Raw genomic sequence first — 12,587 nt, 5'->3', positions numbered from 1 at the left:
AATTTTTTTTTTTTTTTTTTGGCCTCTCTTAAGTGGAAGTGGTTGGGTGAGCTTTGTCCTGAACATCAATTCTCCCTCGCACGGCCTCAGCTGCTAAAGCTAAGCCAGGAAAGATCCCAAATCCGTTGACTTATGATTGCTTTAAGTGCCAGCTTCAGACTTACAGCCCCAATCCCAGAGGTCGCCTGTCCCTGAATCGCTTCCAGGGTCGCACGGTGCCATCCATCTCGCTCACTGCAGGGTAATTAGATGCTGTTGTTCAGGCACTGCTTCATATTCCTCTTCCTTCTACCTCTTGCCTCTATTAGGAACCACAACCCATGGTTTTTGTGGTGTCATGGCTTTTTTTTTCCATGGCCCCGTGTGCCCAAAATCCCAAAGAGAGTGCTGTGCTTCTATAGCTTGGTTTATTTGCTCTGCTCCCAGCTGTGTGAGTGAATTATATTTAAAAAAACCCAGTGCTGCCCCTTGCCCTGCCACCATCCCAGCCCTGCTCCCTCTGTCCCCCCACTCTGTCCCCCACTCTGTCCCCACACTGCCTGAGCTCTCCTCAGGGCATCTCCAGTAACCTCTGTCTCAGGTGATTCCTTTTCACCCTTTTATTCAGAATCCCATGTCTTCTTACCCAGAGATTTATTTTATGGCTTGACCATCACCAGCTCTGCCTCTCCCTCCCCAGTCTGACCAGTTCACCCAGGGGATGGCACTACGGCTCCCTCTCTGCTGGCAGGCAGGGGGAGATGCCTCCTCAGGCACCCATCATCACCCACCCCCACAAAAAAAAAGACGTAAACTTGAGGAGAGGCAGGGAAAACTCTTGTCAGTTGGCATTTGCCTCCCTCAGGTACGTGCCACCCGCATCCTCGCCGCATTCCCATCCCTGGCATTTTCATAGAATCACAGAATGGTTTGGGTTGGAAGGGACCTCAAAGATCATCTAGTTCCAACCCCCTGCCCTGGGCAGGGACACCTCCCACCAGACCAGGTTGCTCCAAGCCCCATCCAGCCTGGCCTTGAACCCCTCCAGGGATGGGGCAGCCACAACTTCCCTGGGCAACCTGTCCCAGTGTCTCACCACCCTCATTTTGCCTCACAGATGTGAGTCAGCCCAAAGAGGAAGGAAAAAAAAATGAGCTCAGACCCTGTCCTTCCAATGGTGGCTCCCAAACGCTGTCCTCGCCGATGCCTGTGACAGCAGGACACCATCCCTCCTCCCTGTGGCACCGTCCCCGTGTCACAAGAGCTGCCACATCATCCCAACGGTGGCTCTGGCTCCCTGTGGGAACCCACGGGAACAGAGGGGATGGGAGAGGGTGGAAAAAGTGTTTTCCTTTCTCCTTGCTTTCCCAGCCATTCATCCCAACCAACCAAAGCTTTTTTTGTTTTTTTGGGGTTGGACTCGATGATCTCAGAGGTCCCTTCCAACCACTAAGATTCTGTGATTCTGTGAAAGCCTCTCCCCGACTCCCCAGGATTTGGGACCTGAGTTAGCACAAGTTCAGCCCCATGGTTTTTTGTTTTTTTTTTTTTCTGAAGCCATCAATCATCTCTCTAACCCCAAGCCACCCGCGGAATGAAGACGTGAGGCAGCGGATCCTGGGCTGATGTAAATCAATACGGATCTCCCATCGTCGGCGGAGTTCGACTCACAACCAGCCGGGGAGGTAACCCAAAATGCTGCTCGTTGGAGCAAAAGGAATTTCTGCAGTAATTAGATCTGGAGCGTGATTACCCAAAGGGAAACGAAAAACAAATGTGGGTGACAGATATTTCCAGGATAACTGCGGTTATTAATGCTTTTCTCTACCAGTGACAGGCACAAGGGATTAGTATTGCCTGAAAAAGTCTGGTTTACTGTGGGAAAATATGAGGGCTGGAAATGAAGCAAGTAGAAGGCCATATGCTGCTCGGTGTGCTTGTGGGGTCCTGGGAGGATAGCTTTAGCCAAAACAACAAAAGGCAAATATGTGAGGCATATGTGAGAAGAAACAGGAACCTGTTGCTTCTAAGTTTCCAGTTTAAAAATGAAAAAAAAAAAAAAAATCTAAAAGAAAAAAATTAGGAACCTGTTATTCTCAGTTGCACAAGTTCATCCCGAATTGGTGACCCTATTTGTGAGCGCCCCAGCCCTGCTGAGCACATCCCAGAGCTGGGGCTTGGGATAAGCCTTTACAGTTTCAAGCCTTGCCTTCCTACTGCCTTGTGTTATTTGGGTGGTAGCGTGAAACCCCAGTGTGAAACCTCCTCCCATACCTGTGCCTGCAGAGCTCAGTGGGCAGGAGATGTCCATCACCGGAGATGTCCACCACCAGAGATGTCCACCACCAGAGATGTCCACCACCAGAGATGTCCACCACCTTGCAGGCGGTGGGGCAGCACCAACCTGCCACAGAGACCCTCCATCCCCAGCATATTCCTGCCAGAGATCTCCTCCTTCGAGCACAGGAATGGCAAGAAAACCCATGAGCTGGCCCGTGTCCTTGCCACACAGCTTGGGCAACCAACCACCAGCTCCAAGAGGGACCCAGCATGGCCAAGAGCTGCGTGTGGGCTGGTAAGGGGATGGGAATAGGTTAATCCACCCTATGGTCTGCTTTGGGGCACGTGCACTTGGAAACGTCCACCTCTGCTCCAAGAGCATCACTCAGCACGTCTGGCTACTGCAAACCAGATGTGCTCACTCAAAAACATCTACTTCTTCTTTTTCTTTTTTGTAAGAAAAAGTTTGCAAGGAAGTAGAGCTAAAAAAACTCCATTGAAATGACAGCAAGGAAGCAAGAATTTTTTTTTTTCTTTTAAATTTAAGAAGTGCTGACATCCGGGGAATAACAAAATTAATTTCTAACAGGGTTCCTTGTCAAGAAGCTTAATTTGAAGCAAACAGTTTGTTTTCTGGAGTCTGCCCTGGACTGTGCTCCCCACGGGTGCTGGAAATAGCCTGGCAGAGGGTCCCCCCAGCCCATGGCCCCATCTCTGCCTGCAGCCAGATGCTTCAGGGCAAGCCTGAAGACCTTTACAGGGCAAGCTGAAGACCTTTACAGCAGGCAGCTGTGTGATAACCTGTCCACATTTGAGCTAAAAATCAGGTATTTAATAGACCATCCAAAATGCATGGCACCATCAGGGCTCCTAACCACGACTGGTCTTCTTACCTGCTGAAAAGCCACTTATATCTTCATTTCTCCTACGGATTTGGTAGGATGGGCAGCTCCACAGCTGGGGTATGTAGATGTGATTCTGCTGAGGCTGGTCTAACTCACGTTTAAAGCACAGTGAGAGCCCATCTGCATAGATCCATCCTTTGGCTGGCAAGCTGTAAAACATCCCATCATCAGTTCAGAGGGGTGGACACCCACCACCTGGCTGGTGAGGTGACAAGAAGGTGTGAGAAGTTACCAGAGGAGGTGGGAAAGTGCCACAGCTCGGGGCAGCATCAGCATTTCGGATGCTGCCAAATTTAGAAATAAGAGGGGGGGGAACATCCCGGTGTGCTTGGCAGGTGGTAGCTGCTGCCAAAAACACTTGAGTTGGGTGATCCTTGAGAGCAATACCTGATAACTGGCATCATTTACCCTGCCCTTGGGTTTTCCACCCCCGATGGTACCAGTACCACCACCCCTACCAGAGAGCCCCACTTGCTACAGCATCTCATTCCCCAGGACGTCCTCTGTGTTCCAGCTTTGGAGGTATTTAAGGATGATCTGGCTTTTTGAAAGATGAAATCACAGTCCGACACAAACTGACTTTTGCTGTTGATGCTCTGGTTCTCTGCAGGATGCCTGGCCTGGAAAGAGAAGGGGAAGGGGGACCAGTGGTTCCTCCCCTGGCAGCTGGGTCAGCTTCCCCAAGGTCTCCTGGATGAGATGGTGGTTTTTAAGAGTGACACTTACCTCCCCTCTGTACTCCAAATGAGCCTTGAAACATCCCTCCAGGTGCCTGGGAAGCACCGAAGCCTGGGCTGAGAGAAAAGTGCCACCTCCTCCTCCTACAATAATCAGAAATTCACATAAACACCAAAACCACAATGCTGAGAAGGAGAAGAAAAACTCCCTTTTCCCAAATCTGTGAACTGCTTTTGCTCATGGCTGAAAAAATCCTCCCCCAGTCACTGCCTATTACACTGAACAGGGGGATTTCCTCCCCACCTCCTTCAGAAAATCATGACTTTTCTCTTTGACCTGAAAACTGAAAGTCTTTGGCCAAAAGACTTGGTGGGTGCAAACTCCTGGAACTCTGATCCAGCGTGGCTCTTCTTTGCCTAAAACAATAAAAAATCCTCCCCAAACCCTTCCATAGCTCAAGACACAGATGAAGAAAACTCAGTCAACTGGAAAGATGCATCCCAGGTAAGAGCTCCTGGATCCCTCCCCATGGGAAAGCCAGAGATTTATTTAAAGATAGGACTGAATTGCAACAGACGCCGGGGAAAATGTCAAAATATTCCACAAGTAGGAAGAGGAAGGAAGACAATTGTCCCTGAAGCCTGTGCATGATGAATAATTTATAGCCTGGGCCAAGCAAAAGTCCTAATAGAGCAAATCCAAGCAAAGCACTGTGTGCTTTGCAGAGGGTGGTAACACCTCGTGCCTTGGCCAAAACCTCTTCAACCAGTGTAAACTGTGGGCTGAGAGGGCAGGTAGCGAAGAAAAATATAACATATTTCTCTAAAAACAGGAGGAGGGAGAGTGGGCAAGAGGTAGATGTGCCCTCCCTTGAACGTGGTCATCTGGCATCTCAAGTGGAGGAGCTACAGGAGAGACCGGTGCTGCTGGTGCCAATCTCCCTCTGAAATACAAGGGAACCACAGTGGCGAATTTAGGCTTAAAACCTCCTTTTTGAATGGCCGAAGTGAGATGAATGACCACCCCGCTGCGTGAATGACTTGCAGCAGAGCAGAGGGATATGATGAATTAAAGTCTTTGAAGATTCCTGCTTGAAACCATCCGAGAACTGCTTTCCCAGAGCTGTGTTCTCGTGGAGGACAGCAGCATTTACAATTTGTTTTCAAATCACAACTGAAACCTAGAATTAAATTTTGCCGCATATAGACTTGAATAATCCTGCCAGTTCCCCTTATAATGCAATGCCTTTATTTATCATCTCTCTCCTAAACACAACTGTGAGATAACTTCAACAGGCCAAGCAGTTTTGTGCAGTTGGCCAAGACTGTCACTTTCAAAAATACTTCAAAAAATACTTAAATTGAGGGGGGAAAAAAAAAATATGCAGAAAGTTCTCTAAAAAGGGACAGAGTAATTTTAGAAATCAGTTTCAGAACTGGCTGGATTCTGAAAGTGTCTGACACTAAAAATAGAGAGAAACAGATGATTTTTTTTCTTTTTCACCCCCCTTATTTTTCTCTTTTTTTTTTTTTTCCCCGTGTGCTCCTCATATTGGGGTCACTTCTAAGTTTACATCCAGCCCACGAGCCTGCGCGCAGGTAAACATTATTTTTGCTGTTTTTCTCAGCTAACTGACAGCCCTGGGCGGCATCCAAGCACAACCACGACAGACTCTACCAGAGCCAAAAGCGAAGGCGAACACCAAAAAACACCTCAGAGCGATGTCACCGCTGAAGGCGCATGGGATGGCCACCTGGATGTGGTCCCCAAGCCACGAAACCCTTGGAGGTTTCTCCTCTGGGATCCGGCAGGATGGAAGCCCTGGTCCAGGTGCCCGTCTCTGCTGGATAATACGTTTTGGGGTGGGCAAACTGGAAAACTGGCTCATGGTGAAGGAGCATCTGCCTTTTTTTGCACCGTGTGCTGGTGGCACCGTATGGATCCAACGCAGATGGATGCTGCTGCAGCTCCACAACCCAAATCAGAGTTCCTGGGGCCAGTTGTGGGGAGGGGGGGTGGAAATTTTTTGACCTTTTGACTTCATCAATGGGGGTGACGATGACAAGAGTGGTGGCCAGGGTCTGGGCACAGCCAGGCTGCCTTGGCTTGTGGCAAGGTTTCTGCTTTAAACATACCGGCTGCTTGGCATTTGGGAGTAGCACAGCGTCGATCAAAAGCTGAATTTAAAAAAAAAAAAAAAAAAAGGAAAAAAAAAAGAAAAAAGGAGAAACCATGATGAATTCATCCTTCAACATGGCATTAGCACAACCCCAGCCTCCTCGTCAGCGGTGAAAAATGCCTCCTCTCCCCCAACAATTACCTGCTTCGGCTCAACCCTTCGGCTCAAGCCCTTCCCCTGAATGGCAGCGGCGTCCCCGCTGCCGCCCGGGCGCGCTGCCCACGGCGGTGATGGATGAGCCCCGGCTCCGACCCGCCGCCATCTGCCACCCCTGGCTCCCCCACACCCCACCAATCCACACCCCCGTCCCTCCGCCATGGATCAAGGGCGAGCGGGGGAAATAAATAAAAACACCCCACCAATCCACACCCCCGTCCCTCCACCACGGATCAAGGGCAAGCGGGGGAAATAAATAAAATAAAATAGAAAAAAATAAAGAAACAACCCAAAAAAACCCAACCCAAGCAAGCGGTGGTGATAAAAGGCGCCTGGAAAAGCGTGAATTAGCCCAGGGAAGAGAGGAGATGAATGAGAAGGCGTAGGGCGGGGAGGAAAGGAGAATCACAGAATCACAGAATCTTCTAGGTTGGAAGGGACCTTAAAGATCATCTTGTCCAACCGTCAACCTGACTGACAAAAATAGACACCCACACAACAAACAAGGAGCATCATCACTAAACCAGACCTCCCAGCACTACATCAACCCGGCTTTTGAACACCTCCAGGGATGGGGCCTCAACCACCTCCCTGGGCAGCCCATTCCAGTGTCTGAGAACCCCTTCAGTGAAAAAATTGTTCCTAATATCCAGCCTGAACCTCCCCTGGCGCAACTTGAGGCCATTTCCTCTTGAAGGCGGTAGGAGAGGACAGGAGGGACCACCTGGCCCCTATGGAGACCCCTCGCTGCCGAGAGTGGGCACCCCTCTGTCCTTCACCAGGCTCCTGTCGGTTTGTTTGCTTCCCCACGGTGAGCTCTCTTTGCCAGGATGAGCAGGCTGCCCGGGCTCTCCCTGGCAAACGGAGCACATCACAGAATCACAGAATCCCATAGGGTTGGAAGGGACCTCTGGAGATCATCTAGGCCAACCCCCTTCCAGAGCAGCGCCACCCAGAGCAGGTCCCACAGGAACATGTCCAGGTGGGTTTGAGTGTCTCCAGAGATGGAGACTCCACCACCTCTCTTCCACCCTCAGAGTGAAGTTCCTCCTCATGTTTAGATGGAACCTCTTAGGTTCAAGCTTTTGCCCGTTCCCTCTTATACAGAAGAGTACTCTTGTGTCCCCGCTCATCGCCCACCATGATCTACAAGGCATGGCAGAGCCATGGATTAAATTATTCAAATGGCAGTCGCCCGCCGAGAACAAAATGAATGGAGGTCATGCTGGGAAGTTAAAGAAAACTTCTCCTCTGCTGCCAGGGTGACCAAAGGTGAAGGCGTCGTGGTAGCAGGAAGCCAGATGTCACCTCTGGATTTCTCTCGTGTTGCCTTCTCCTACAGGATGCATTAGGGTGCTTGAGGATGGGAAGCTTAACCTGGAAGAGTTTGGGAAGCCTTTGGAAACCTGCCTCCATCCTCAAGGAGAGGCCTCTGAGAAATCACTGCTTTGCTGATGGCTCTTCTCCAGGCCGGGTGGACCCACCTCCAGAGCAAGCCCAGAGGGACCTGGTTGTCCAACCCCCCCCAGTATTTTTCAGGTTTATCCTATCTTTAAGACCTGGGCAACTCCGTTTTCGAGCAGGATCACTTTGGAGGGTAGTTGGTTATTTTCACTAAAAGCTCTGGATTAAATTTATAACGGCGCTAAACCCATTTCACTTCACGGGTTTGATCCCTGAGCTGCCGAGGTCAAATGAAGCTTTATGTTGGAGCTGAAATCCTTCTTCAGCCAGGATTTACAAGGAAAAAAGAAGACACACGACAGAGCAGAGGCTGGCACTTCTACAGATGCTCTGAAAACGCTCACACGAGCAGAATGGGCCCCACAGGAATTATTCCTCCCCCGGCCAGCCACGCTGAACCCCAGGACATGTCCTTGCCCATCTGCCACCTCAGCTTCTGACACTGAGCAAATCTCACTCAGGGTCATCAGAGATGGAGCAAACGCTGCACCAGGGCCACGGAACAGCCACGATCTCCCTTTAACATGTGAGATATTGTCTGTCTGGAGGCACGCTGGTTGTAAGGAAGATATAAACTCCACCACATCTCCCAGGGAGGCTGGAGAAAGACCAGGCCAGGATCACAGAATATTCATGGTTGGAAGGGACCTTTGAGATCATCGAGTCCAACCTTAAAAAAAAACAAAACAAAAAAAAAAGCAACCTACACCCACCCACAGACAGACACAACCCAACAGTCTCGGGCACTAGAGCATGCCTGGAAGCGCCACCTCTACACGTTTCTCAAATCCCTCCAGGGATGGTGACTCCACCACCTCCCTGGGCAGGCTGTTCCAGTGCCTGACCACCCTCTCAGGAAAGTCATTCTTCCCAATATCTAACCTAAACCTCCCCTGCCCCAACTTCAGACCATTTCCTGTGCTCCTGGCATTATTCCCTTGGGAGAAGAGGCCAACCCCCACCTCTCTACACCCTCCTGTCAGGGAGTTGTAGAGGGCAAGGAGGTCTCCCCTCAGCCTCCTCTTCTCCAAACTAAACACCCCCAGTTTCCTCAGCTTCTCCTCGTGTGACTTGTTCTCCAGACCCTTCACCAGCTTGGTGGCTCTCCTCTGGACAAGCTCCAGCACCTCAATGTCCTTCTTGTAGTGAGGGGCCCAGAACTGGACACAGCACTCGAGGTGAGGCCTCACCAGTGCCCAGTACAGAGGCACAATCACTGCCCTACTCCTGCTGGTCCTGATAAGGATGGTGTTGGCCTTCTTGGCCACCTGGGCACACTGCTGGCTCATGTTCAGCCGACAGTCCACCAACACCCCCATGTCCTTTTCTGCTGGGCAGCTCCAGCCACTCTGCCCCCAGCCTGTAGTGTTGCCTGGGGTTGTTGTGACCAAAATGCAGGACCCAGCATTTGGCCTTATTGAACCTCATCCCATTGGCCTTGGCCCATTGATCCAACCTGTCCAGATCCCTCTGTAGAGCCTTAGATCTTGCTTGGGAGCAAGTGGGCTTCTCTGTTGGGATGAGACCAAGAAACAGCAGCAACAAATAATTATTTCTTAAGATCAGCAAAGGAAACGACATCAAAAAAACCCCTAAGCTTTCCCCAACATAAGGCATTAATGCAGCAACAATTACCTAAGCGAGGATCCCAATTAGCGGAATTGGTCCTTTTTGTGGGTGGGAATAGCTGGGTTTCCTCTCCATTCCTTCCATTTAGAAGCAGGTTTAGCAATAATGCTACAGAGGAGGCTTTCGAAGGCACATCTGGCTCCTGCGAGGTCAGTACTGGGGGTGGCCTTATTTCTTTTGAGGAGAAATACTGGTGGAAGAAAAATAGGGGTTAGTCACAATCACAGTGTATTTATTTTTTTTTTTTTCTCAGGAAGTGCTAATTTGGGAACAACGCATTAAGGGACAGGAATTTTTCACTCCCAAAAGCCACATTTTGGAAAAACACATTCTTCCTGAAGTTTCATGGGTTCTGAGTATTTTTTTCTCTGGAAAGGATGAGTGTTGTGATGGACAAAAGTTTGGAGGTCAAAGAGAAAACGGTGGCAACAAGGAGAGAAAAGACATTTCCATGTTACCCTGGCTTTTAACGCCTCCTAATTTTTGCAAGCCACCTTAACGCTTGTAAGCTAAAATATTAATTTTAAAATAGAGAAAACGTTCTCCCCCTCCTTCCGCCGCTTCCCCCAGTCCTTTGCTCACACGTTTTTCTCTAATGGAAAGAGCTGAATAATGTAATTTGACGTTTTGGGATATATTCCCTGCAGGAACTACAGAAATGCCACCTGCTACCTGCATGCTAGATTTGATCACAAATCAACAGCGCCCAAGTATTTTAATGGCCAAGAAATGCCTGGCCACTGATGACAATACGTCCTCCACCACGCAGCCTAGGTCCTTCTGTAAATGCCAAACGCTGCCTCGCTATTTGTATCGCTCTTAATTGCACCTCCTTAATTACAAGAAGAGAAATCGTTAATTATATTCAGTGAAAAGATCTCCAAACCCTGGCACTCCAGGCTTGGCTCTCTTGCAAGTGTAGAATCATCCTTGGGAAGGGGGATTGAGCTGCTCTGGGCCCAAGCTCCTCTTCGTTCATGCCTGTGGTAGAAGACTTCTCCTTCCCTGCCTCCTGACACCGTGTGCTGCTGCTGAACCAACCAAGCAGGAGGAGCTCAAGTCTTCTGCTGCACCCAGAGAATTGGGGTTGTTCAGTCTGGAGAAGGCTCCAGGGAGACCTTACAGCAGCCTTCCAGTATCTGAAGGGGCTACAGGAGAGCTGGAGAGGGACTTTTTACAAGGGCATGTAGTGATAGGATGACAGGGAGCAGCTTAAAATTGGAAGAGGGGAGGTTTAGCTGAGATCTCAGGAAGAAATTCTGTGCTGTGAGGGTGGTGAGAGCCTGGCCCAGGTTGCCCAGAGAAGCTGTGGCTGCCCCATCCCTGGAGGGGTTCAAGGCCAGGTTGGAGGGGGCTTGGAGCAACCTGGGCTGGTGGGAGGTGTCCCTGCCCAGGGCAGGGGGTGGCACTGGATGGTCTTTAAGGTCCCTTCCAACTCCCATTCTATAATTCTCTGATTCTATATCCTCTTCTTTCAGGCATTGCTCTGACCAGTGTTCACAGATATGGGGGAAAAAAAAGATCCAACCTACAACTTCCCAGCTACACTTGCTCTGACCAGTGTTCACAGATATGGGGGGAAAGAAAGGATGCAACCTACAACTTCCCAGCTACAGTGCCAGGAAGGATGCTAACACATCACAGAACGTGACAAAGAGGGAACACAAGACTTCTGTGTTTCCAGGAACTGGCTTAACTTGTGTATTACGCTGTTTAAAAACCAGGTTAAGGTCCAGACCTTTGCTGGCTGCTTTGCTCTCAACAAACCAGAGGTGAAGCGGTTGGGTACTCACCTGACTCTTGTGTAAGGCTATGAAGACAGTGGCCACACTGCTGAGCTGGGAAGCCACTCCATCAGCGAGTTCCCCCGTCACACGCTGTACTTTCTGTACCTTCCCTGAGTTATGACACAAATGAACCCGCACTGAAATAAGAAAATTTGAATTATTTTGCTCAAACAGCCAAGCGACCACAACCTTGCTGCTGCATGGCGAGAAGATTAGGTTCAGCTTCCAAGGGTTCAAACTAGAAATGAAAACAGAAAAGAAGAATTAATTGGGTAACGTTGGCTTAAGCCCTGGTCTCAAACTTAGAAAAGACAAATACATGCTCTATAAGCAGTTCTGCTTGAAAGCAAAGAGATGCTGACAGACATGTCCAAGGGGGACACAGCTTCCTGGGGCTGCAGCACCCTATCTGAAGGGATGCTCCAAGGCAGTAGACCCACCATATCTTTGGTTTCCAGCATCTCCATTACCCTGCTTTTCTGAGGAGCAGCGAGAAGCCCTGAATGTATCTCCCAGTGCCCAGGGCTCTTCTGACATTGGGAGAGGATCATCTTGACCGACTTCAGGCCAAGCTGTATTGTAAACAGCGCCAGAACCATTCACAAGTCTTCAAAGTTTCCACATGATTATGTGAGCAAATATTTGGAGTGGAAGTGCTGTTAGTCATTATTTGCAGTTCATTTTCTCTTATTTGTTCTCTGTCTTTTAAATAATAAAACAGAGAAAGCCAAGATGACAGCTCACAGCGTTCACATCCAGGAGCAGAAACGCCACCTGGGGTTTTTTTTTTGGGGTGGGGGAGCAAACACCTTGGTTGCACACACCTGGGCTCTGCTGCTCCCTGGGAGATGCCACAGCCTGTGCCAGGGAGGAATTTAGCCCCTTGCTTGGAGCCACACTGCTGGGCACCTCCACAGCTGTGGGATCAATGAGTCCTGAGCATCTACCATGAAAACTCCTGGCCTGGCTGTGCTGAGAGCACAGAGTTTTTCTGGATTTACACCCCAGGGCTGAGAAACCAGAACCAATTCCTTGTGTTTCCAGGCCTCCCTGGATCTGGGGGCTTCACTGATGTTTGGCACCCAACTTACTTGAGCTCAAGGCTTAGCACCTTGAATGCTGTCAGGAGGCTGTGGCAGTACCTGCAGCAGAGGACGGGGGTGCTGCAGAACCAGCCCCAAAACATCTTCACCAAGGAAGGGTTACATCTGCCTGTGTAAGCCCAAAGCTCCCTGGGCACAGAGGGGCTACTCAATAGCTCCATGGTAATGCCAGGCACCAATAGAGGTTAGGGGTGGACCTGCTGGAAAGCACTCCTGAGGAGAAGGATCTGGGGGTCCTGGTGGACAGTGAACTCTCCATGAGCCAGCAACGTGCCCTTGTGGCCAAGAGGCCAATGGGATCCTGGGCTGCATAGGGAAGAGTGTGGCCAGGAGGTGGAGGGAGGTCATTCTCCCCCTCTGCTCTGCACTGGGGAGGCCACAACTGGAATCCTGCCTCCAGTTCTGGGCTCCCCAGTTCAAGAGAGAC

At 50.0% G+C, this 12,587-nt stretch overlaps 1 long non-coding RNA gene across 1 annotated transcript; it reads right to left on the bottom strand.

Moving 5' to 3' along the window:
• Positions 1-3,892: 3,892 nt before the first annotated feature.
• On the bottom strand, positions 3,893-11,182 carry LOC106886625. Its single transcript, XR_001411699.1, has 3 exons — positions 11,064-11,182; positions 9,277-9,460; positions 3,893-3,985 (listed from the first exon to the last, which is right to left on the bottom strand). It is a non-coding gene; the product is annotated as an uncharacterized LOC106886625 (long non-coding RNA).
• Between the last annotated feature and the right edge of the window lie 1,405 nt (positions 11,183-12,587).

Source organism: Calidris pugnax, unplaced genomic scaffold (assembly GCF_001431845.1).
Source record: "Calidris pugnax isolate Ruff unplaced genomic scaffold, ASM143184v1 scaffold37, whole genome shotgun sequence".
Lineage (NCBI taxonomy): Eukaryota > Metazoa > Chordata > Aves > Charadriiformes > Scolopacidae > Calidris > Calidris pugnax.
The sequence above is the reverse complement of the archived record's forward strand: the minus strand, read 5'-3'. Positions and strand labels throughout refer to the sequence as shown.